Source organism: Acanthochromis polyacanthus, chromosome 23 (genome assembly GCF_021347895.1).
Source record: "Acanthochromis polyacanthus isolate Apoly-LR-REF ecotype Palm Island chromosome 23, KAUST_Apoly_ChrSc, whole genome shotgun sequence".
Taxonomy (NCBI): domain Eukaryota; kingdom Metazoa; phylum Chordata; class Actinopteri; family Pomacentridae; genus Acanthochromis; species Acanthochromis polyacanthus.
The window spans coordinates 23,425,181-23,450,689 of record NC_067135.1 but is presented as its reverse complement, the minus strand read 5'-3'; the positions used below and the strand labels follow the sequence as shown (position 1 = coordinate 23,450,689).

At 38.7% G+C, this 25,509-nt stretch overlaps 1 protein-coding gene across 3 annotated transcripts in view; it reads right to left on the bottom strand.

Moving 5' to 3' along the window:
* Positions 1 to 25,509, bottom strand: part of htr2cl1 (5-hydroxytryptamine (serotonin) receptor 2C, G protein-coupled-like 1) — a 250,892-nt gene that overhangs the window by 109,824 nt on the left and 115,559 nt on the right. Inside the window, exon 4 of one of the 3 annotated variants that reach the window (XM_051944157.1) lies at positions 4,587 to 4,611. The exons of the other annotated variants lie outside the window; for them this stretch is intronic. The gene's annotated coding sequence lies outside the window, so the exon portion shown is untranslated. The remainder of the gene's footprint in view (positions 1 to 4,586; positions 4,612 to 25,509) is intronic. 3 annotated transcript variants of the gene reach the window in all.

Sequence of the window (25,509 nt, the reverse complement as noted above, 5' to 3'; positions counted from 1 at the left end):
CGTTACTGTTGCCACTTTTCTAGTTACAAAAAGTTTGCCTCGTAAAGTTACTCAAGGGTGTGTTTTAAGCTAAACCGTGATCTTTCCCTGAACCTAAACTTGATCAAAACTGCTCATGGGGCGTTTTTGAACTGGAAAACCTCCCATCTGACTAAATGGCAGCATTTGAAGCTTGGGAATGAGACTGGGTTGATGGGTCATTTGCAGAGGGTACAAATGACCTAAATATTGTAGGGCTTCTACTGTGGCTGCCTGAGGATTTGGTCTACATGGTGTGAAGCTTCTTCAATTGTTCATCCATTCAGCACTACAGTCCAAGGAGAAACACCTGATATCACTGCAGTGTTATTGGGGATATTCAGTTCCAACAGCTTATCTCAAACATCACTCAAAACTTTACCTTTGAAAATGGAAGGACAGACAATTTTTCATCAGGACTTTCAGCTCTGGGGGAGGTTTTAACCGATTTATGATGGCTCCAACACACAAACAGACACAAGATCCAAACACAGTGGTGTGGAGGTCAGATGAAAGCTGCACACATTTAACCTCCATTCAACCACAAATCCAAACCCACCACACGTTCCTTCTTCTAAATTCTCCCCCTCTGTCCTCCATCTTATTGCCTGCAGTGAGCTTCAATGCCGATTCAATATTCCGCTGCGATCATTACCCATTATTGTGTCAGGCCTGACAGTTCAAGCTTCTATTTTACTGATATTCATTCTCACTGCCTGTGTCTAATTGGCCTTTTCACCCATCAGTCTTTTTTTTTCTGCTTGAGTTCTTTCTTATCCACCATCTTCATTCCTTTTTCTCTTCCCTCTTCCTTTGTGCTTCATTTCGTCTGCCACCTTCCTTGTATTGCTGCTTTCCTCTCACCCTTGAGTAATTTCTTATTTGCCTTGATTTTTTGCATCATTTCTTCTATGCGTGTTTTTTTTCTTCACATCATTCACATTTCTCTGGATGGTGCTCCAGTTTCATCCAGTCTCAAATATATCAAGCAAACAAATAGACTCCAATGAATTCTACTGACCTCTGACTTTTCTTTTCCCCTTCCTTCTTGGGCTTTTTTCAAACTACTACTATCTATTACAACTATTATCTCAGCAATTGTTGGCTGGATTGCTATGAAGTTCATGTTCTCTTTGAATCGAACCCCTCTAAATTCACACATCTGCTCTTAAAAAGCGCCGCTGCATATGTGAACAGAGTTGTATGAAGCCTTTGATGGCTCCAGAGCGAGCTGTAGGAAGTCAGATGATGCCCCATGAGTCAGCGTTAGTTGAGGATGAAGGCTACAAGACAACGAATAATGTAGGGGCTGGAAAGTTAGAGAGAACAAGCTTCATCCTACAGCTCCATGCTAATTTCTGCTGCAGGCTAGAGGCTACGTTAGCTGTTAGCAGCCAAATACAAGCAGCTCTTTGACCAAACTGTCAACTGTACTTCTCTATTCTACTTCTATGTTCAGTTCAGCAGTTGCTGCATTCATTTTCATTAAGCAGTGCCAATATTTATCCAATATTCTGGTTTCTGAACACATAAGGCAGCTGGGTTTTTTTCACAGCAGGAATTTGAGGGCTGTTTGAGGGCAACTAAAGCCTTAAATGTGCATATTCTGATCTTTTACACTGTTGTATTCAGTGGAGGAAAAAATAAAAACTCCAGACCTCTCAGTTCTCTGAATCTCTACAACAGAAATGAAGAATGCAATGTTCGCAAGTTAGCATTACTGGAGATAGCAAACCACACATGGGTGTAACACTCAACTTTGCAATGTAAAGTTAAACCCAACGTACATTTACTACAATATTTGTATTCTATTTTGTTTGGGATTGTTTTAGATTTTGTCAAGTGGGGCCTAGTTATTTGAGATCCCAGGAGCAACCACCACCTAAATAAAAGCTTTAAGCAAACCAATGAAAAGTTAAAATGAGAAACTATATAAGTTAACCACATGATTATGCTTATGCTTGATGCAAGAATGATTTTAATAGGCTGATATATATTCTGGAAATGATGATTGCTATAGAAGAGAATGATTTAAAATAAGTTATTTGATCATGCTAAGAAAAATGATTTAAAGAAGTGATTCAGTGTAACAAAGTGAGTTTTGACTTGAAGTAATCTGTGCTGTTCTGAGCTGTATGCAGACAGGATGGGAAAAGCAGAAGTCTCCTCAGAAATGAGGAACTTGGAGTTTCCACAGGATGACAGGATGGGCTCAGGCCTACATTGTCATGACAACTGAAGTGTGTGTAACAAGTGGATGTGTTAACAGAAAAGATGGAAAGAATGATGTATGCGTGATAGGAAGAAGGTTGTGTCTTAAACCTATGAATTAATTACCTGGGCGTACCTACTAGTTAGAATTGTGTGTGAAAATGTGTATGTGCTAAGCTGAAGTCGAGCTAGGGTATAAAACCCAGAGACACAGACACTGAATTGGGAGTTCTCCCCCGGAGGGGAGTGATGCTGCTCGCCGGAGCTGCAAGAGATGCTGCTCGCCGGAGCTGCCGGAGAGCATCGCCAAAGTTCTGAAGAGTCGACACCGGACCCTTTTGCCCAAGAGACGTGAAGACAACGCAGGACTTAGGCTCCAGAGATCGCTGAGAACATCGTTGGAAGCAAAGTTGTTCTAACTTTGTTCAACAAGCGAAGACCACACTCTGCCAGACGGAGAGTCCTGAGAGGTCTGCAGTTTTCCAAACAGATGAAGAGAGGCAAGCACCCATGGCATCCAGAGAGGCACAGGAGGCAGCAGCAGAGGGCTGCTCCACTCCAGGGGCTGGAGGACCCAGTGACCCACCACAGCCTGATGAGACGGGGGCTTTCCACCACCACCATCCAACTGAGAAGACAGCTGAGACGCCCGCACTTGTGTTCCAGCTGCTACTAAAGATAACTGCCAGACCAACGATTGGCTATCGGGACCTTTCCACTCCCCCTGCCTATGAAGAACACCCTCTGCCCACAAAGAAGACTTCGTACCGAGTCTGCTGGTCCACGGAGGAGTTCAACTAGACGCAGGTCAAGACCGGGCGTGGCAGCTAAGGCCTGGCTGTCCGCTCTCTCTCCTAAATTTACTAATTAGAGAAGATTCTTAGGTACGCTCAGCTTAGTTTAATTTAGTTAAGTTAGAAATAATCAGAAATAATTAAATTGTTTAATCATGAATTAATGCTGTGCCCCTGCTAATAATTGCTTAATAAAATGCTATATTGCATTTAAAGAGAAGTCTAATGAAATGATTATGATTCACCTATTCTGCATAGTGGTAAAAAGTTAAGTTGATTGTGTGCATTAAATCTAATGGTTCTTAAAGGTTACTTTAATCCAACTATTTATTTAAACATTACCCCTGAGGTTAGTTATCCTGATTTAACCTGAGGCAAGGGTTAAAGAAGGCTATACTGACCGACAATTTACTGCTTAAGTCTTTTTCCTGACTTTAGCATTTTTTTCGTCTTGTTATGGTATTACAGTATTTTCTTGCGCTTTTTCAAACTGTTTTGCTGTAAAGTGTCTTTTAAGTGGTTTGAGAAGTGATTTATATCTAAATAATGTTTATTTTTGTACTCCTTGAGATTCTGATCTATTTGGCTCTAAAGATATAGCTGTTTTGGTGTCTTTGGAGACACAATACTCACTTTAATTGGAAACATTAGGTAGTAACTAGTAGGGCTGGATGCTATTCGGGCCAGTCCTAGAAACTAGCACTAATGAAAGCGTACATGGTAACAAACTGGACAAGCATATTCAGTGTGAATTCCCTGTATTGGCAAACAAAACAAACCCTCCATTGCTTCATTTCCTACATGTAGTTATGTCCAGTAGCTAACATATGTTATTGTTTTGGTGCACTTGAAGTTAAAAATGTGGTGGAAAATTACCTACACCTTCTAAACTTGTGAGTGTGTTCAGTACTAATTAGCAAACTAATGAGCTGTGATAACACGCTGAACTAACCTGGCGAACATTAGCATGCTGACGTTAGCATTTAGCTTAAAGCAGCACCACATGCTTCACTCTTGTCTTGCATTCTTTATTCCTGTCATCTCATCTTTCTTTTCCTCTGTTCTTTCATCTTTGTATTTCCTTTTCCATCCCTCATGTTGTCCTCCTCAAAACCTTGAACTATATGATACTCCGCCTGCCACAGGATTTCCTCCATTCCACCTTTACAGCTCCTTCTTGCCTTCTCTTAATTTTATCTTCCTTGTTGCCCTCGTCTGCAGCAATCCATCATTCGTTCCTCCATCACGCTCTCTAATTGGTCTCCTGGAGGTCTTTAAACAGGACCCCTCCAGACCCTTTGATTGCCCTTGACTCAATCCTACTGCAACTTTGATTCATGCTAATCAAGCAGGGAGAAGATGACTGAAGGGCTTTTATATACACAACATACACATGAAACACAACTAAAGGAGATGGACACACAGTCTGACTCATGTTATAATGTCTGGATAATGATAAAATAGCACATACACAAGCAAAAGAAAAAGTTGATTTACACACAAACAAAGGGACACGGATTCAAACAAATGTATAATTAAAGTGGCGGACACAAAAACACTCACAGGTGGGTGGAAATCAGGTCGCCGTCTGTAATCAGCAGCGATGGAAGGCAGGCAGAAGAAAGGAGATGGCACAAAGAGGCAGAAATGAAAGAAGATGAGTCAGATGGAGGAAAAGGAGAAGTAAACAACCTCATTTAGATGAGCTTGAAAGAGACGAAGAGCAACAAGATAATGTTGGTTTTGAAGAGGATTCGATCATTCTGCATGTCCGTTCTTACAACATCAACTGTGTTTCGTCAAAATGTAGGAGAAATTTAAGAGCAAATGCATGCTGAGAACCTTATTTTCACATTTCTGCAACAACTAACGTCTCTCATTTGATGCTACAGCACACAAGGATAGAACAGACAGCCACGTTAATGATCAAATGTACTGAAATCCATTAAACATTTGTCCATATGTTGACAAAATAATTCCTAGACAGTGACTGCCTTTACAACTCCGGGATATTATATTATTCATACATTAAGAATTTAAGGAACAGACAAAACAAAGAGGTTAAGGCAATTAAACAATAATTAGCAAGAAATAATGACTATTTGAAATCCCTATCCAAATTTTGGCTCCAAAAAAAAAAATCGAAGGTAAAGACATGCTCCTTTTTGTTTTAAATCATAACATTTTGAGAGAATAAAGTCCATAAAATATGGACATTTATACAGATATCTGGTCAATTTTAGCTTCATTTGTCAAACACTTTGCAGGAAATTAACAACCCACTTTCAGTTCATTTTCTTTCTTTTTTTCTCTTGTTTCAACTCACCTGGAATCAGAAATAGTTTGATCTATTTGTTCAAAACTGGAGATTCTGAATTGCTAATAAAGTAAGAAATAACAGTTAAAATGTCAGTTTTTTTTCTTTAATAGTTGTTGAGATACTGACGGTCAAGCAGCCATAAATTTCAATGTGTGAAAAAATGTGTTGAAAGTGGGTCAACAGTTGATTAAATTAACTTTAAAAAAAATAAAATAAAAAATAAAGTACTGGTCAAGTCAATCTAAAATTTCAGACATATTTAAATGAATGCATGTTTTTTTCATAATAACGGTTCAAGCAAATCAGAGAAAATCTGAACACATTTTATCACAGTGAAGCGTCTTACATCATTGGTTAATATATCTTTAATCAATAAAAGTTTGAACAGAAACTAGTCAGCAATTAATCATTAGCGTTCCCAATTTCAATAAAAGGATTTTGTCGAAACTATATTTGCAACACAACAGAGGGGGGTTCTCCTTATTATGGACAAACAAGGGTGTTGTGCTCCCCATTATGAAGGAAAAATTACTCTTTCCTCTAAGGTCTAATGGCCTTTAGACAGGTAGACGCTGCATGAGATTAGCAGCAGACTAGTTGTCTCCATATTGGTCTGTAATCTAAATCTGACCTTCTCCCAACTACAATATAAACCCAAAGATCAGAGAGGATCCTCAGAACTGATGCTGGCGCTGCTTGCATGTACTGCTGCTTTGTCGGTGTCACTTCCCCTAAACCTTACTCACAACCTAAGTCTAAATCTGAGTCTCCAGTGAGTCTCTCTGTGTCTGCCTCCTCATCCTCTCTCGACCTCGATGAACTTCCACAACACCCATGTTGATCAGTGAAGCATCAGTGGTGCTGAACTAAATGATAATGTGAACAGACCCGTGTGTTCTTGTGGATAAATGTAGGTAAATTTGTGCAGCCAAGGTCTAAAATCTTGCAGAAAGCCTCCCCTAAAGCTGTACCACTGAAACTTCTGCATTCAACTTAGCTACGTATATTTAAATTGGAAATACAAACCACTTTTTACATAAATCCGTCAGTGGCATTTATAGAATGTTTATATTCCTTTTTGTTTTGGATTTCTTTTAAATGTGCTGCTTTAGTCTTTTATGTTATCCGAGTAAATTCTTGCACTTTTTTAAAATGTTGTTTGGCTGTAAAATATTTTCTAAGTGGTTTGAAAAAAGATTTACATTCAAATATTGTTTATTTGCATTGTCCCTGTTGAGATCCTGATATATTTGACTCTTAATTTGCAGCTGTTTTGGTCTCTTTGAGGCTGTATTTCAGAATAAAAGCATGCTAAATATGAAACATGCTAAACCCATTAGGTCATAGTTTCCTTACAGGCTGTTCTGGATCTTTAGGTCACATCTCATGGACTTGAGATGATTTTGCTGTTTTAAAATCATATGATAGGATAATTTCATAACGCTGAAATGGTGCACTACTTTATGCAGAGTCATGCTAGTATTAGTCCAGTATGTTGGCTTATGAACAGATAAGGCTGTTTCCTTGTGCAGGACCCTTTGTACATGTTCCAACTCTTGCAGAAATCCAATTCAGGGTCGTTTTAGATGGAAGAAAAAGTACTTTCACCAAGTTCGTTACAACCCTGCTGATGTTTAAAACTTGGAGAGGACCACAAGCACCATTTTCTGTCCTTTTTCATTGTGAAATGTGTCTTATTAGCTAAAATAACAAACCTTCCACTCCTTTATTACCTAAATGAACTTAAGTTATATCCAGTAGAAACTGGAAGTTTCCTAAATCTGTTTTGATGCACTTGGAGGTGGAAATGGAGTAATTTTTATATAGAACAACAAGCCACATGATTCAAATGTCCTGGTAATGTTAGCTAACAGCAGGTCGTCTAACATTCACGTGTCTGGAAAGCCACTGAGTGTCCAATTGGTGAGAAATTGTTGTCTAATGCTATTTCAAGGTCAACAACAAACTCTGAAGATGTCAACTGATGTCTTGATGTTTTCATTGTTAGCTCATAAATCTGCATCCTGACATTTAGAAGCTGTATTATCAATGCAAAGTTATTACATTTCTATTACCTAAAATGTCACTTATTTCCCTTTCTTCAGATGGCCTCCTATTGCAGCTTATTGCGTCGCATAAATCACAGCAAAAGGTTGGTTACTCTAGAATCACCACGAATAATGTATGAATTCAACCCACTGTCAGCTGTCACTTCTTTTAAAACTTCTTTTGCGTTTCATTTTCATGCACATCGCCGTCTTCCTCGCAGCGATTTGCTTTGCTTCTCGTCTTATCAGCGTCTATCTGCGATCCAGAGCGGGCCGAGCCGAGTATGAAGCAGAATCCACGGCCGAGACTAATCCGCTAATGCATCTGTCTCTTAATTTGTCTCCATCACACGCCGAAGATATCCAGCGTGCAAACAGGAAAACAGAAGGATTAAGATTTACATTTGTGTTTGCATAAACAAAGAGAAACAGCACACCAACACACACAGGGGGAGTAATGCAGCATGAAATGAAATACGCAGCAGGTCTGAGCAATCGGGTCAGTCGGAGCAACAACAACCTGAAGAAACGTCTGTTTGTCTACGTTTGGTGCTGGAATATCGCCTTGTTTTCTTTGTGCACTTAACTCGTGTGCATTTGCTGCGCTCTGGTTTGTGTTTTACAACTTTCTCGGGAGTCGCAGTTTAGCTGTTCTGGTGCCACGGCTCACGGTCAACGGAGAAATTCGGACAAAGTCGATGTTTAGAAAGCCCAAATCTGTCATGTTTTGGGCATTTATTCTGAAGTCTTGAGGCTTAAGATGGATGAGCGGAAGGAGAAGGTCAAGTGAAACCAAAAGCATGCCACTATTTATTCCAGAGAACGGGATAAAGGAAGGAAACTATTAGATTGAAAGGATGATTTCCTTACAATTTGAAGAGATTTGTCATGACATGATGATTTTAAGGCTAAATGCTGAAAATCAAAGTCACATCGAAAGAGAAATTCACCTCCTTAAATATATTTACTCATGCCGTCATCCACATCAAACATACTAAAGAAGTAGAAGAATAAATGGAGCCCAAAGGAAACAAAAAACATCAGTGATTAAAGAATGTAAGTAAATCAATTATGGCGGTTGTGTTCAAGCCCCGGAGGTGAGTAAACAGCAGGCCGGCTGTGATGGATCACTGGGACTCTTCTACACATTATTAAGCCTCAGTGAGATACACAAACACACACATGCTGCTGTTTGTCTGTGCAATAATTAATAGTGATTATTCAGCTACGCACCAAAACCCAGCGCAGTGTTTGTGTTCTAATTGGTTCTTTTACATCATCTCAGATGTAAAATATTTGTATTTTTGCTGCTGGATTGCTTGTAAATGAGTGGGGATCACGGCTATAATTCTTATAGTAAAAAACATCTGATGAATTGCCGTAGTGAACAGATATAAACAACCAGAGCTTATAGATGGTTTAACATGCTTTATATCGTGATATTTTTCTTTGTTGACATGTTGGTAGCTTAACCAGTATGGCTAACTAGTATAGCTATGTTTACTCCTGCTTGTTCAAACACTTAAATTTGGTGAAAATTCAGTTTTTTTTCTTGCCGATACATTCAAGATGAACTTTTTAACCCTCCAATTTGATCCAAATCATTCAATATAATCCGCCAATATTGGCTACCAATTAGAAACTATTTTCCTACATAATAAATGTAGAACCAATTTAGTACTGTGCAGTGCATTAAGCTACTCCTTAACCCTTACAAGGCCATGTTTCTAGAGAAGTACATATACTAAAACATATACTAAAACCACCTAATCCATAAAATATCAATCAAGTCTTGCGAGGTCGCATTGTCGTAGACGTTCGCCATATTGAATGTCGGCCAGTACGCAGCCCCGATAAAAGCTTCGTAATTGCGGCTTTGTTATAACGGCTCATAAGGCTTTATCGTTTGAAATAAGCAAATTTGGGGCCAGTGTTTATATCTTACCAAACATACGGGTGTGTGCATATTTTATGTTAATTAGCAATCATAAACAAGTCACACGTGTTGAGCCGAGAATGTTCGATTTTGGTTGTGTGTACGAGTAAGCGTGAACTGAGTATACTCGGCCCAGGGTTAATGTTAAGAAGGTGATCATGAACCTTGTTGTAGAGCTCTAGTAGGACACAGACTGTGGAGATTGTATGAGTACTGCTCATACTACACAAGCTCTAAAATATGGCAAAAACCTGTTTTCTCGATATTTATGTCAGAAAATACATTGTAGATCAGGTGTGGTACCTGGTTGATTCACCAGGTGGAGACTTATCGTGTAGGATGCGTCACTCAGACTATAGGCAGTTCCTGATGGTAACAAAGTATTGTGGGGGTTTAGCTAACAAATGGGCACCATGACAAAGACTTCTGTGGTGATTAATGACCTCCAACTAGTTCATATTTTAGGCAAAGGGCATTGTGGGGGTTTAGCTGACAAATTGGCACCATGACAAAGACTTCTATGATGAATGTTCACCTCTGGCCAGCATTTAGGTGTTTCATTCAGAGCGTCCTGCTACAATTACACTCTTCTGAAAAGTGTGCAGAAGTGAACGCAAACAATCAGGCTTAGATTTTGAGATTTTTTTTTTAAGCTGAGATGATTTGCAAACTCCCTCTAGGGGTAATACTCATATACATCTCAGTAAAACACATCTGCTGTGGTCCTGTTAGCTCGTGTATTTGTATTCTGGTAGCCTAAATTGAACAGCTTTTGTCCGATTTCAAAGTGAATTCTTGATCTTCAACCAGGCGATAAAACTCTCTCATCTACCATATTATTACCAGATAAAGTTCACCTTCATTCTCAGGACTTTTAAGAGATTATTAATCATTTCACCTTCAGTTCTGCGCAGTCATGCTCAGCTAGTTGCTGCTCTTGTACCTCCTGCTTCCATTAGCTGATATTGTTAAACTAGCAGGGCCAAGAAGGTAATATATTACTGTAGCCCAAACTTTAATCCCCCACCTGGGGCCTTCTAATAAATTAGTCTGGAAAGATCTCTAAGTTGGACCAACCGTCTGTTGGATATGATTAATTGTACAGATCTTATCGTAGTTAACTCACCTACCGCAGAGCCAATTCTGTTCATTAGAGGAACTCAAACTCCACAGTGAACCAATAAAAAAAAACCACTAAAAGCAGTACACTGTTCCAAAATCTAGTCTTTCCTCCACCCTGAGGGGAGAAACCGCTGCAGGAATTTTAAGTTGTTCCACTCTGTGCTGCTTTTTAAAGCCGAAAGCAAAGGAAACATGTTTGACCAGAGGACATGTTCTGTGCAAATCGCTGCTCATGACTGAATAAACTTCCAAGGAAAAAAGAAAAGGCATTATCTGTGAGCTGACCACATCAAACAGAATGTGCATCAGTGATTCATGCCAGCACACAAAGGAGCGCTTGTGACCGAGCCTGCATTCACAAACTCTCCCAAACACTATTAGAAGATGCAAACGATTCACGGCTGACAAACATAAACAGCACAAATTGCCGTGGCACAGACACATCAGGCTGTCAGCCACAGAAACATCAACCTCGATATCCACAAATGTGTCTGCTGCGGCCAGGAAAGTGTCACGGAGTCGACATGAGTTATCCCACATGAAAGCCAGAGGTGACCCGCTCCACACAAAACAATGAGCCCGAGATTGATGAGGTGACGACCGGCGTTATGCTCGCATCATCCGGACGACTCACGCTGGGACGACTAAGTAATAAAAACATTCATTACAGAGCCGGTTTGTGCTGCATCCATTAGCGCTGATGAGCGTCTTCCTCTTTATCACACAGCGACTGCATTTCATCCTCTTTATCTGCTCTCATCCATCTATTTCTGCCCACAGACAGTTCGCCTCCTTAGGCTCACATCCACAGCAGTTTGCCCTTTTGTTTAGACCGAATGAGCACTTGAGAAATTTCCAGCAAAGTGAGCAGGAGGGGGTGAAAGGGGCGTAATGGATGCAGAATCGAAATCATTATTGCCAGATGAAGTCAAAATAATTCAATTTAAATGGGATGTTTTTCCTGACATGGTGAAGTGAAAGGAAGTCCAAAGATGTGTCAGAGCTATGCTAGTCCACAGCGCAGAACACATTATGGTGACGAAAAAGGCTGTAAAACTGTGAGATGTTCATTTTTTTTCAAGCTAGCAACATAGAAAACAACAGAAAGTCTGCATGGTTGCCATTTAACCCAAAGTATGATGTTTTTGTGAAATGCATCCAAGAAATTTTGAAGCAAAAATAAAGGTGAACAGCAGCAGAAAACAGACAGAAAATTAAAGTTAACAGCAACTAAAAGCATTTGCATGGTTGTGTTTTAACCTAAAACATGGTCTTTTCCCAAACATAACCAAGAACTATTGGTGCTAAACTGACAAAGTACAAAAGAAAAAAAATACAAAAACAGTGACCGAAAAACAACTAAAAACAGTGACGAAAAATGAAAATAAAAAGCATGTGGATGGGTGTATTTTAACCGAAACCATGAACTTTACCTTGACTTAACCAAGTAGTTTGGGTTTCTAAACATGGCTAAGCAGCATGAATAAAAACAATGACCGAAAACAACTGAAAACAGTGACTAAAAATGAAAGAAAAAAGCAGCTAAAAAAACATGTGAACGGCTATATATAATCCCAAACCATGATTTTTTCCCCTAAATGTAATCAAGTTGTTAGGGTACTGCAACTTGACAAGCTAGACAAACAGTGACTGAAAATGAAAATAAAATGTGACTAAAAAGCATTTGTGTGAGTATTTTTTATGCTTAAACCATATTTTTTCCCTCAAATATAACTAAGAACTATTGGTTCCTAAACTTAACAAAGCAGCTTTGCCGTGAAAACAGAAACAGTAGCTGAAAATGAAGGTAAAAAAGTGACTACAAAGCATTTGTTTGTATATTTTAACCTAAAATATGATTTTTTTTCTCCAAACATAACCAAGAACTATTGGTGCCTAAGCTTAAAGTAGTTTTGTAGCATGAACAGAAACAGTGACTAAAAATGACAGTAAAAAAAAAAAAAAAAAAAAAAACTAAAAAGAATGATGATGAGTGTTTTTAACCTAAACCATGATCTTTTCCTCAGTCTAACCAAGAAGTTTTGGAACTTGGACTATGAACGAAAACAACTAAAAACGGTGACTAAAAACGAAAGTAAAAAGCAACTCAAAGGCATTTGCGTTGGTGTATTTTAACTGAAAACATGTTTTCTTTAACATAACCAAGTAGTTTTGGTACCTAAACTTGACAAAGTAGCTTTGAAGCATGAACAAAAACAGTGACTGAAAACAAAGACTAAAAATGAAAGAAAACAGCCACTAAAAACACATGGATGGGCATATTTTTAATCCCAAACCATGACTTCCCCCCCAAATATAACCAAGTTGACAAAACAGCTTTGAGATGTGAACAAAAACAGTGACTAAAAATGAAAGCAAACAGCTACTGAAAGGCATGTGGATGGGTGTATTTTTTACCGAAATCATGGCCTTTTCCTTAATGTAAACCACGTAGTTGTGGAACTTGGAGCATGAATCAAAACAGTCACTGAAAACAACCAAAAACAGTGACTAAAAACGAAAGTACAAAGCAACTGAAAAGCATTTATGTGGGTGTGTTTTAGCCTAAAACATGATCTTTTCTCAAGCGTATCAAGAACTATTGGTGCCTAAACGTAGCGTAAAAAGAAACACTGACTAAAAATCAAAGTGAAAAACAACCAAGAAGAATGTGGATGGGTGTCTTAACCTAATTCATGATCTTTTCCTTAATGTAACCAAGAAGTTTTGGAGCATGAATAAAACCAGTGACTGAAAACAGTGACTAAAAATGAAAGTAAAAAGCATTTGCATGGGAGTATTTTAAACTAAATCATGACTTTTATCTTAATGTAACCAAGAAGTTTTGGTTCCCAAACTTGGCAAAGTAGCTTTAGGCTGTGAACAGTGAGTGAAAATGAAAGTACAAAGCAAATATCAAGCATTTCTGTGTGTGTATTTTAACCCAAACCATGATTTTTTTTCCCTTAAGTAGCTGTCGAAAAATGTGTGTACATCAACCACAAGCATGATTGTTCCCTCAAGGTAATCAAGTGCTTCTGGGGTGTACATAAAAGTACACAGCAATGATGAAAATACGTTTCCTTGCGTCCTGCTGGAGAATATATCTGGCTGTCATTCTCTGTGCTGCGTTTTGACTTCACATATCGCTGCCAGATTCTAGCAAATTTCTGCTGGACACAGTTTCTGCCAAACGTACATCAGTGAACACCTACAGGAGTCTTGTGGAGACTCTGACGAGGCCGTTTCTGTTAAATTACTGCATGGTGTGATATTCTGCTTCAATAACTTTTGCCATTTTGTTCATCTTCATCTCAGACGTGCCTTCAAACAGGAGCAACAAATCAGCTCATTTCATACTTTTTATCATAGAATTTAGAGTGTGAGGTTTGACTTTTTATCTTTCTAAAACTAGATTTTCCACGAAAACTGCACTCGACTATGGAGAAATCAGCTTGGGGTGTAAACGGTGAATCCATTATTCTCTAAACATTCATTGTACTGTCAAAAATGATGGAGTTTAACAGTAAAACTTCAAGCAAACTGCTGTTATTTTGCACATATTCAAAAAAAAAAACAGTTATATACGTACCTATATCTTCCAAACTGACTCTAAAACCACCATGAATTAATTGATTTGATGGATTTAATTTATTTAATACTCTTAGAATCTATTTTATTTATTTATATTTTGTTGTCTTGTTTTATCCCATCTGCTGCTTCCTTGTTGCATGCGTTGTTTAAGAAAGTGTTTCCTCAGGTCTTCAATCATTATGTTTGAGGAATTGATTTATAACTAATTTTCTTTATTTATTATTTAGAATTTATTTTGCTATTGGAGCTACGACTTGCTTACGGACAACAGAAAGTGTTGATGTTTTCTCAAAAATCCACCTTTTTATTCAGGTTTTTGACTGATTTTATTTTTTCTTATTCTGTTTTTGACATTTATTTTGCTATTCTCTACTTTGATCTTATATTTTTATTTATCCATTTATTTATTTGCCCATTTACTAACTTCATTCTTTTATTTAATTTTATTGGACTTTTTCCTCTTCCCCCTCATGAAGTTAGGGGTCGTTTTATTTTATTGCATTTTTATTCTTTTCATCTGTAAAATATTTTGTGTTACATTTCATTTATATTAATATAACACCCAATATACGCAAACAAATTTTCTAACTTTTGCTCGAGCCATTGCCAAATACTGCAATTATATGTTATATAATAATGTAATTATGTGTTTAACTTATTTTCAGCTGATGCATGCTACTCTACTGTGTCCTTTTGTTCGATGCACATTTGTCTTTGTTTGAATAATCATCGTGCCAGACTTTAACCAACTTCTTTTAGCTTGATGAATTTGACTTCCTGTCTGTTGTTGTGAGGTGCAGCAGGTGACAGGAGGACAGACATAGTGTGTTTTTGGTGATGATCATGAAACACAGCAGCCTTCACCTCCAGTCCACCTCCTCCAAGCTGCTGCTCAGGAACAGACGTGTGAAGTTTTACCACGTTGGATTCGGTCTCGAGTCACGTCACAGATGAATTATTGTGCGACCTCGCTGCCTTAAGCTCCTCCTAAACAAACAGGAGTGTTGCTGAAAAGCACAGAAGAGAAGCCGAGGCCGAATGAAAGAAAGAAACTGCGAGTGAATTTGTGCTTCACAACAATAAGCTGCTTTCATGGACCACACAGGCTATAGTTCTACTGGAGTTTTTATTTTATTTCTGCACATTTCTTCCTGGACTTGTTAAAAAATGTCTTATTTTGTGAATGCATTGACAGGTCTGCTGCTTAATTTCACTGAACACACACAGTAAAGTAAATTTTATTTATAAAGCACCTTTCACAGACAGAGCCACAAAGTGCTTCACAGCATGAATAAAAAACAACAATTAAATGCACAGAAATAGTCAACACTAAAAATAAGATCATAACAGCCCCAGAAACTAAGCAAATGCTTGAGCAAACAAGAAGGTTTCAAGTTGAATTTTAAAAGCGTCAACAGACGCAACTGAGCGGAGAGAGAGCGGAAAATCATTCCAAAGCCTGGGAGCAACAGCCTGGTATGATCGGGCTCCTCTGGTCTTAAACCGAGTATGTGGCACCTTTAACAGATTCTGATCCACAGAACAATAGAGCTGGATGTCATCGGCATACAAGTGGTAAGAAACATCCCTGAACCTTTGGATGATCTTACCCAGGGGGATAAAGTACAGTAAAAATAAAATAGGGCCCAGGATGGAGCCTTGAGGCACCCCACACAGTAGATTCACGGACTCTGATTTTATCTGGTTTGTTGGCACACAAAAGCTACGTCCAGACAAATATGAGGTAAACCACTGGAGAACCACACAGGAAATTCTGTTTTCAAAATGAAATAGTACAATTTCAGATTTATTGTGCTTGTCTTTGCTTTTGCAGCTGAAATGTTTCCTCTGCACTGTTTTGAGTTTATATTTTACAATTACCTTCTGTATTAGTACAAGATAAGTCAATCAAGCGAACAAACCATATTACATTTTTAAAATTATGTTTTGTGAAGTAAAGCTATATTTTCAATGGCTATATACACTTTTTATCTATTCTAAAATGTCAATGTCAGATTTATTTATATAGCACTTTTAAAGGTCTATGGCCAATCAAAGTGCTTTACAGTAAAATAAATCAACAATATGAGAACAATAAAAGCCAAAATAATAAAACAGTAAGATAAAACAGATAAAAGACCCATGAAAGGTGACTCTGCTCAGCCAAAGGTCAGGGTGAACCAGTGGGTCTCAAGACGAGGGCTGAATCCCAAACCGCCCCCTACACACTCCCCCTCCACTACCGAGTGTCACTCCAAAAGAAGTCACACTCGCAGCTGTGGAGGCCACCTATTATTGAAGGGGGAGGGTATAAATACGATCGTCAGGAATGGGATGCCCTGTCGCCTCACCGGAAAAACGGAAGACGTCATCGCCATGGTAACACAAAGACGCCTACTGTGCATGGCTGTAGCGCTATGGCACAGGTTGCAACTAACAAGGATCGCTGCGGCTTCCAGAAGACAAAAGCATCCCACTTTTTTCACTCACATGTTTTCCAATCCTATTATCTGGCATTTCAAATCCAACAAATGAATAAATGAATAAATGAATTCTGTCAGTTGTGTTCAAATTTTAAGGTGTCAGGGGGTGCACAATTGAATCAAACGTCAGCAGAGAAGAAGATTTATTTCTTTTGATTTATCTTTTTACACCACTCTTTGTGATGTTCTGTCAGTGTGAAAAAGGCGTGGGAGAAATAAAGGACGCATGTGGAACTCACATCAATATGTTTGTTTCCTCCTCCATTTCGACGTTGCACTTCCTGAAAAAGTTGTCCAGAGTGAGCATCGATGCAGACTCGCTATTTAAGGGCTGAACAGTCCACTCCCCCTCCGCACTACGCGGTTTGGGACGGCCCTTAATATGGAGGACCCTCCGCGGGAACGCGCAAACGGAGGGGTAGTGTGTAGGGATAGTGTGTAGGGGGCGGTTTGGGATTCAGCCGAGTTTTAACAAAGGAGAGGCTAGTCGCAGCCCACACAGAGTGCTTCAAAATGTTCTAGTGTAAAAAAAAAAAAAAATGTCTTCAATCATTTTTTTTTACACAAAAATAAGTTCAAAATGCATCTCCTTTGACGATTTTCTCATCACTTGGGGCTTTAACCATCTTCCTCAAGGCTTCTGCAGCACTAAATTGTCCTACTATCCGTCTGTTAGCCACGATTCACTGCAAAACATTCAAATTTAGTGCTCTGAAGTGGAAAATTACAATAAAATCAAAGCCCAGAAATCAAATCAGCGAGGCACTTACTGCAAAAATAAATCTGAAAAGTTGTGGACGAAGCATTTTTCTGATTCAAGTTTTTCCACTGTCTACAAAAAGCATTTTTGGCATTTTAATGGAACCTAAACTTCCCGTTTTAAAACTGTAGGAAAAAAAAATGAACCAAAGAAAACCAGCATCTGTACGAGCTGCAAGCAGAAAACAACAACTTCACCAACTTCATAGGAGAACATATTGGATGTTTTCTCTGTTCATACGGAACATCTGAGAAAGAAAAAGAAGGAAAAAGTCTCTCCAAATCAAAGAACTCCTTGGATTAACATGTTGGTAAGATTCCCACATTTGTGCCTTTAGGAACAAATCCAGATGAGCTAAAGATGGCCACTTTTATGAAAACATGCTCCATTATCAGTCAAACAAGCGCTACAGAAACAAAACTAGACAGAACTCCATTGGTTCAACACTGTAGTTAATTGATCCTGCATGTGAAGACACAACTGAAGTCCAGCAACAGCAAAAACAAAACAAATCAGATGTAAGGAATCCAGAAGAGCATCAATATCACAAATATACAGAATATCAGTCTAATAGTGGTTAAACACACAAAGTTGAGATAAGGCAAGCAAATATCATGAAACAGGAATAAAATCGAGTTTTACCCTACACATGCACTGATCTTTCAGAACCGACGGTTGTTGTGGCATCACTTTCATTATTTAAACCGATTCCATATTTGTATTCAACAAAATGCTCTTTTTAACTTTCATTTTCCCACTAAAGGACGCTGTAGATAAACAGTCACAGGTTATGAAGTTTGTAATCATTCTTCAGTAACGGGAGGTTCTGCTCGAGGTCTCACTGTTTCTACATGTTCCACATTTTAAGGTCCAGGAAAACTCCTCGTGTAGTCGAGTTCTTTGTTTGGAACCTTCTGAACTCCATTCCTCAGCTCATTTACTGAACAACAGACCAGAAGACGTGTTAATTGAAGGAGTGCCTCGGAGGAAACTTCTCTCAACTGGGTTTTCCTTTGAGATCTAAACAGCACTCGACAAAAACAACACGAGGATTAAGTTTTTGAGACAGATGTTTGTCTAACGCACTTCAACTCTCCTTTTCTTGCCAAGAGTCACGCTAATAATCCACTGCAGGAACTGACAGGCTGTTTGAAAATGCTAGGTGTGTTCTGACTTCTAGAACCACCATATAGAACCTTCTTCAGGGCTTTTTTGTCAGACAAATGAGTATCTACACCAGTGAAGCTTCAGTGCTGTGAAGAAGTATTTGCCCCCCTACAGAAAAACTCTATTTTTGAATATTTCTCACACTTCAATGTTTCAAATCATCAAACTATTATATATTTAATGGATATTAGACAGAGATAACCCACACAACACAAATTGCTGTTGAAAAAAACCTATATGACTCTTGTGAACAAGTAATTGTCCCCCTGAACATAATAACTGGTTGGTCTCTTGGCAGCAACGACTGCAGTTAAATGTTTGTTCCAGCTTGTGATCAGTACTTTCCATCAACATGGAGGAATTCTGCTCCACTCTTCTCTGCAAAATAGTTTGAATTCAGTCACATTAGATGGTTTTAGATCATGAACTGTCTATTGAAGGTCTTGCCACAGAATCTCAATTAGATTCAAGTCCAGACTTTGACTCCAGAACCTTCATTTAGTTCTTTCTGAGGCACTCAGAGGTGGACTTGCTGGTGGTCTTTGGGTCGTTGTCATGCTGCATAAACCATTAGTGTTGAGCTTTAGGTCATGAACTGAATGAAAAGGTCTCTCACTGTGGTTCTCTGGAGTCCCAGAGCCTCAGCAATGGCTTTGAAACCCTCCAGACTGATGAATGGCAATGACTTTGTTCCTCATCTGTTCTTGAATCTCTTCAGAACGTGGCATCATATGCTGCTTTTTCAGAGCCTTTATCTACTTCACAATGAAGACAGGTTCTATTTAGTGATGTTTAGGTTCAACAAGCCTGGCAGTAATCATATGTGAGTGTGGATGGAGAAACTGAACCCAACTGATGAATGAGTTTGGTCATTTGGTAGATTGGTAGCTAAGGGGGCAATTACTTTTTCACACAGGGCAATAGATGCTGGACAGCATTTTTCCTTCAGTAAATGAAACAGTCATCAAAAAGCTGCATTTTTGTTTTCTTGGATTACCTTAGTCTTATATTAAATGTTGTTTGATGATCTGGAACATTTAAGTGACACTTATGCAAGAACAGAAGTTTTCTGTAGGGGGGCAAGTACTTTTTCATAGCACTCTACTTAACCAAAACAGCACTATTCATTTGGGAGAAATTAACTAGTCCACAAACCATTTATTAAAATCGTAATCTCTATGAATATTCAAGCATGGATCTTGAATTCAGGTGAAACATCTGGAAACCAAAATCTTCTTAAGCAGTTCCATGAATGTGACTGACAGGATGCCGAAGTGAAGTGTCCAAAACAACCCTGAAAGAATGTAGTAAACATGAAATAATGCCTGCCTGGATGACATGCACTCCCTCATATACCCACGGAGTAATTGCTCCCCTCCAGGCTGTCTGTCAAATGCTGTCTGCCTTCATAATGACATGCTAATAAGGCGCTAACGACGGAGAAAAAAGGCTAACAAGCTTTGCAATTAAAATGACCAAAAAAAAAAAAAAACAACGCAAACCTCTCCTCTTCACTCCTGCTTCTCTTCGCCTCTCCCTTGAGGGGGAGTCCGGGTGTTTTGTTGCTTTAAGTAGTTCTTATAATGGAGGCAGTGTGCACGTGTGGAGAAGTGTGTTCGGAGCGCCTTTTTGTTTAATCTCCAATAATGTTCCTGTTTAAGAGCGGAGGGCAGAACTCTCTGGAGGCCTCCCACATAAGCACATCGTGTAGGCCGTCCTGCTCTTTCAGCTTTCCTGTCCTCCTAAACGCCTTTTTTTGTTATGATCCAAACGACAACGTCCAGGCCGAGTGGAGGACGAAGAGATGACGTTAGCATCACAACGTTAGCATAAATTATCGATCACATCTCCCCTGTTGATGTCAGATCAATGGAAACAGAAGCCCTCATTAAATACGAACACAAAGCCTCCATTGTGAGTGTGTTAGAGACAGAAGATATTATTATCTTAGGTCATAAAACACATTTTTAAGCATAAATCATAGCTTCGACAGTGTGTGAGAAAACTGCAAACTATCACTTTCCTCTGCACAAACAGACGTCTCTTTCTCTTGTCTTGTCGTTGCAGCAGCTGTGTTAGTTTTATTATCTCATCTATTAGGGAAGAAAAAAGAAAACCGCACAAGTTTTGTTTGTTGAGTTTTGGCTTCAGATCCCTCAGCCGTCAGGAGCAGATTTACGGCTCCACAACACAAACTTTCTGCTCTTAATCTAACTGAGTTGTTTGTGCTGCATGAGAAGAATCACTTTCAATGTTTCCAAAACACAGTCCTGAAACCTGCTTTTTTAATGTAGTTTTTGGCAAAGTTTCTGTGATACAAGGACGAGAAGAACTTTTTGTGATCATTATTTATGGTCATAAATTTGTGAAAAGTTGTCTGAGCTTATGCAGCCGTTCAAAGTTTGGACACAAATGTAGAAGATGAGTGAAAAACTAGTTTTTACTGTGAGCTGCAACAGTAGAAGTAATTTTTAGTCAACCAATTCATCATAAAGCAAATATATATGTAACCTCAGCTGTTAATTCTAAGGATGAACCATTAAAACTCCATCTAAAGTGAAGTCAACACAGAATTAAAGAGGCTCTGTGTAATATTTGAGCACCAGGAGTCAAAATATTAGTGTTGACTATGGAAACAATAAGATGACTGTTTTTTTTGTCAAGGTTGATTCTGATTAATAGTCTTTAAGGAGACCGAAGCAGTAGTTTGGAGTCGATACACATCTGCAGTAAAAATTTAAATCGAGAAGAACACGGATTTCGACACAAAAAAATTTGCATTTTTAAAATTTGTGTTCCATTTGTTTAAATTAAAGACAAGTTTTTAACATTTATCCCTCGCTGTTGATTGGCTGTCAGTCATGCAGCCAATCAGAAACAAGCACCAAATTGAATGACTCTGAAACTCAGGAAATATTATACTGAATAACATGTGCAACGAGGAAACACCAGATTAGACCAAATTCAATCAAATAAGATTAGATAAACAAATAAATAGGTAAATACATAATGGGTAAATAAATAAACATAAATAAATAGCTAAATAAATATGAAAATAAATGGATAAATAAAGTAAATAGGCAAATAAATATGTAAATACGTGTTTAAAAATGAATATGTAAATTAATGGATAAATATTAAGTAAATGAGCAAATAAATATGTAACGTGGTTAAACAAACATGTAAATAATTTGTTGTTAAATATAAAGCAAAAAATCAAATTAAAGTGAAGCAAAACAAGTCAAAATTCAAAAATCAGAATAAGAAAACTAATTCCAACAAAATAAATGCCCTCTTTAACTTTATGTTTTTCATTTGTTTCAATTAAAACTATATTTTTAAACATTTAACACTCACTGTTGATTGGCTGTTAGTCTTAACAAGAAGCCAATCAGAAAACAAATTCAGAAAAATGCTGAATATCGGATCCAATGATCAGATATTTAATCGTTTACTGTCACTGAACTTACAGCCCGACTCTGAGGCAGCGAGATTTAAATTCTCAAATACGTGTGCTCTGTGAAATGAAGCAGAAACATTACATCATGTTACTTAGCCAACATCCTACAGTCCAGATTAGCTCAATAAAATGAATTCCTCCTCCTGGCAGCCGCTCAGTTCCCAGCTGGTGTTTTTCTCTGGCAACAAAGCTACATTCAGCTGCAGAATATATCCCTCCGTGACAGAATAACATAAAAGCTGGAGTACATCCAGCCATTATCATGCCACCTAATCATCCCTGCTTTAAACGAGCCGCTTACAATCTGCAGATATCAGGACGAACAGGCAGTTTGACGCCTGTAAAGTCAGAGAAGAAGAGCTAATAACACATTCTGACATGGAATTACAGAGGAAGGGTTAATAGCATTTTACATCCTCTTACAAATTATAGAGGTATTTTCTCTGAATGCCACCTGATTAGCAATTACAATCCAGATACATGTAGAAGAAAACCCTTTATAACCTTAACAGCCCTTCTACAGTCATCTTTTCTGGTCACTTTTAGTTTTAAACCACCAAAATAAAAAATAAATCATCTGGTCCATGAACCATCTGGACAAACTGCGAGGAATCAAGCTGTGTGCACATCATGATAACAAAAGACATCATTCCACTGCTCAAAACAAATCAACATTTCCATTTCTGTGCAGAATCCAACAGCTTTAACTGCAAAGTTAACTCCAAGTGCACCAATACAACGACAAAAAGGAGCTATTAGACTGAACTCTAGTGGTTTGAACACATAGGGGAAGGAAACCTGGACTTGTTGGTGGTGATGTCAGAGAGACAATGTGGCCAGAAAGGGCTGGAAATCTGTGCTTGATGTTCTCTCAAAGTTGAACCAATCAGCATTGATGTTCAGACATGCAGTGCTGTGAGAAAGTATTTGCCTCCTTACTGAAATCTTCTATTTTTGCATATTTGTCACACTTAAATGTTTCAGATCATCAAATTAGCTTTAATATATGACAAAGATCACCCAAAAGATGAGTAAAAGTAATTGCCCCCTGAGGTCCTAATCTACAAAATGACCAAATTCATTCATCAGTTGGGTTCAGTTTCTCCATCCAGCCAGTTCATGACCTAAAGCTCAACTCTAATTAGACCCTCCACGAAAACGCGGGCAAAAATCCTTGATTATGTGGGCAAAAATCCTTGATTATGTGGGCTAAAATCCTTGATTATGGGGACTAAAATCCTTGATTATGCGAATAAATATGCGGGGTTTTTATGCCATTTTATGAGGGGAAATTGCGGAAAGTTGCAAAGTATGCGAATAGTTGTGAAATATGCAAAAATATGTGCGATTCATCTGCCGTCTGGCCGCGGAGGGATGAGTCCTCTAATCAGACACTGGGACTGCTGCGGGGATACTGGACTGACAGCCTGTGCTTTGGGAGGGGGAGAAGCTCACAGCAGTACCTGCTGCTCGTTGAAAACAGTAACTGCAGAATGATCCGAGTTTTCCTGTCAGTCTCCAAAACGGCAGAAAAAGTCGCTAGATTTGTGGCTAGTCGCTTTTGGCAAAAAAAAAAGTCGCTAGGACGCTTTGGAAAGTCGCTAGATTTAGCGAGAAAGTCACTAAGTTGGCAACACTGGCGCCGCGCTCCGCATCAGCTCGTGCTTCTAATGTGTGTGTGAATGCGCGAACTGATGACGTCAGGCCAGGCGTCACATAAAAACTCACAACTCCATTTATATTGGTTATAGTTTTCTCATTTTATGCGGAAATTGTGAAATCAAGCGGGACCCACATATTTCTCCTTTTTTTCGTGGAAATGTGAGATTCTTGCGGGAATTATGCGCCGTTTTGCGGGGATTATGCGGCCTTTTGGGAAATAATTGACCCCAGCATAATCAGCGGCATTTTGGTGAATAATGCGGGAATTCATGCGATCGCATAATCGCGTTTTTCTGGAGAGTCTATCTAATGGTGTATGCAGCAAGACAAAGATCTAAAGACCACCAGCAAGTCCACCTCTGAGTGGCTCAGAAAGAACCAAATGAAGGTTCTGGAGTCAAAGTCTGGACTTGAATCTAATTGAGATTCCGTGACAAGACCGTAAAAGGACAGTTCATGATCTAAAACCATCTAATGTGACTGAATTCAAACTATTCTACAGAGAAGAGTGGAGCAGAATTCCTCCACGGTGATGGAAAAGACTGATCACAAACTGGAACAAACATTTAACTGCAGTAGTTGCTGCCAAGTTATTAGGTTCAAGGGGGCAATTACTTGTTCACAGGGGTCATACAGGTTTGTGAGTTATCTCTGTCTAATATTCAATAGATCTAAATGCTAGTTTGATGAGAAATATGCAGAAAATAGATATTTGGTGACACTTGTCTCCTGTCTGAGCAAAAATACCAGCAGTGTGAGGAGCTAATTTGGGTTTATGCACCCAGTGGAGGTGGGGTGATCGGTTGTCAAATGTGTCCCAAAGTTTAAAGGTCTGTGTATCCCGATTATCCGTCAGCTTGTCAGGAGTGCTGGCTGGGACTGTGGTAGCTGCCAATTAATACCTGGTCGTCTACTTGAAGAACAAGACTTGATTAACAGAAGAAATGTTTCAAAATCCGAACACTGCAACCGGATGGCAGCCCTGTCAGCAATGAGCAGGCTAATGTCACTTGAATTAATAGGAACAAGTGGTGCTATATGCTATGACGTAAAGATGGCTGGTTTTTCTTAGGATATAGTGGGAAATAATTGCCGCTATGTTGCCTTTACTGAGAAATTTCAAGACAAAACGTGGGATTACAACAGGGCTGGAAATTTCAGATTCGACTTGGCAGATCCTCATCAGTATCCACCAATACAAGCCGCTCTATAATTACACCGAGCCTGGCTGGATGCTGGACATCATGACTGCCAACAACTATCAATATCCGACATCCTGTTTGTTACACAGTCAATTAGAAAAAAGTTTCATGCACTGCAGCGAATCCAACCAAATGACAGGACAGCCCACGTCTTCACAACTCTGAGATCAGAAATTAGCCACTAGCATTCAAGTAGGAAACACATTTGGAACGTGCACCGATCAGCCACAACTCCAAAACCATCGACAACTCAAGTCTACAAAATTGATTTGTTTTGTTGTTTCCTGGTATTTATCTGGATGTTATTTTGACATATACCATCTACTTCTTCCATCCAACCTTCTTCCAGATCAGTGTTGTTTTGTGCCTTATTTGTATCATTTGTCTCGTTTGTGTCTTTTTAAATTTGTTTTGTCTTGTGTTGGTCATGTCTCATTTGTGCCATTTTGTGTTGTTTTGTCTCATTTTTGTTTAGTGTCTCATTTTGTTGTGTCTTGTGTTTGTGATTTTGTGTCTCATTTGTGTCTCACTTTTGTTGCTTTGTGTCTCATTTGTGTCATTTTGTGTCTTTATTTTAGGTCTCATTTTTGTGTCTTATTTGTTTCGTTTTGTCTCATTTTTGGGTCTTATTTGTTTTGTGTCTCATTTTTGTGTCTTGTTTCGTTTTGTGTCTCATTTTTGTTTTGCATCTCTTGTGTAGTTGGTGTCATGTTTGTTGTTTTTTGCAGTTGT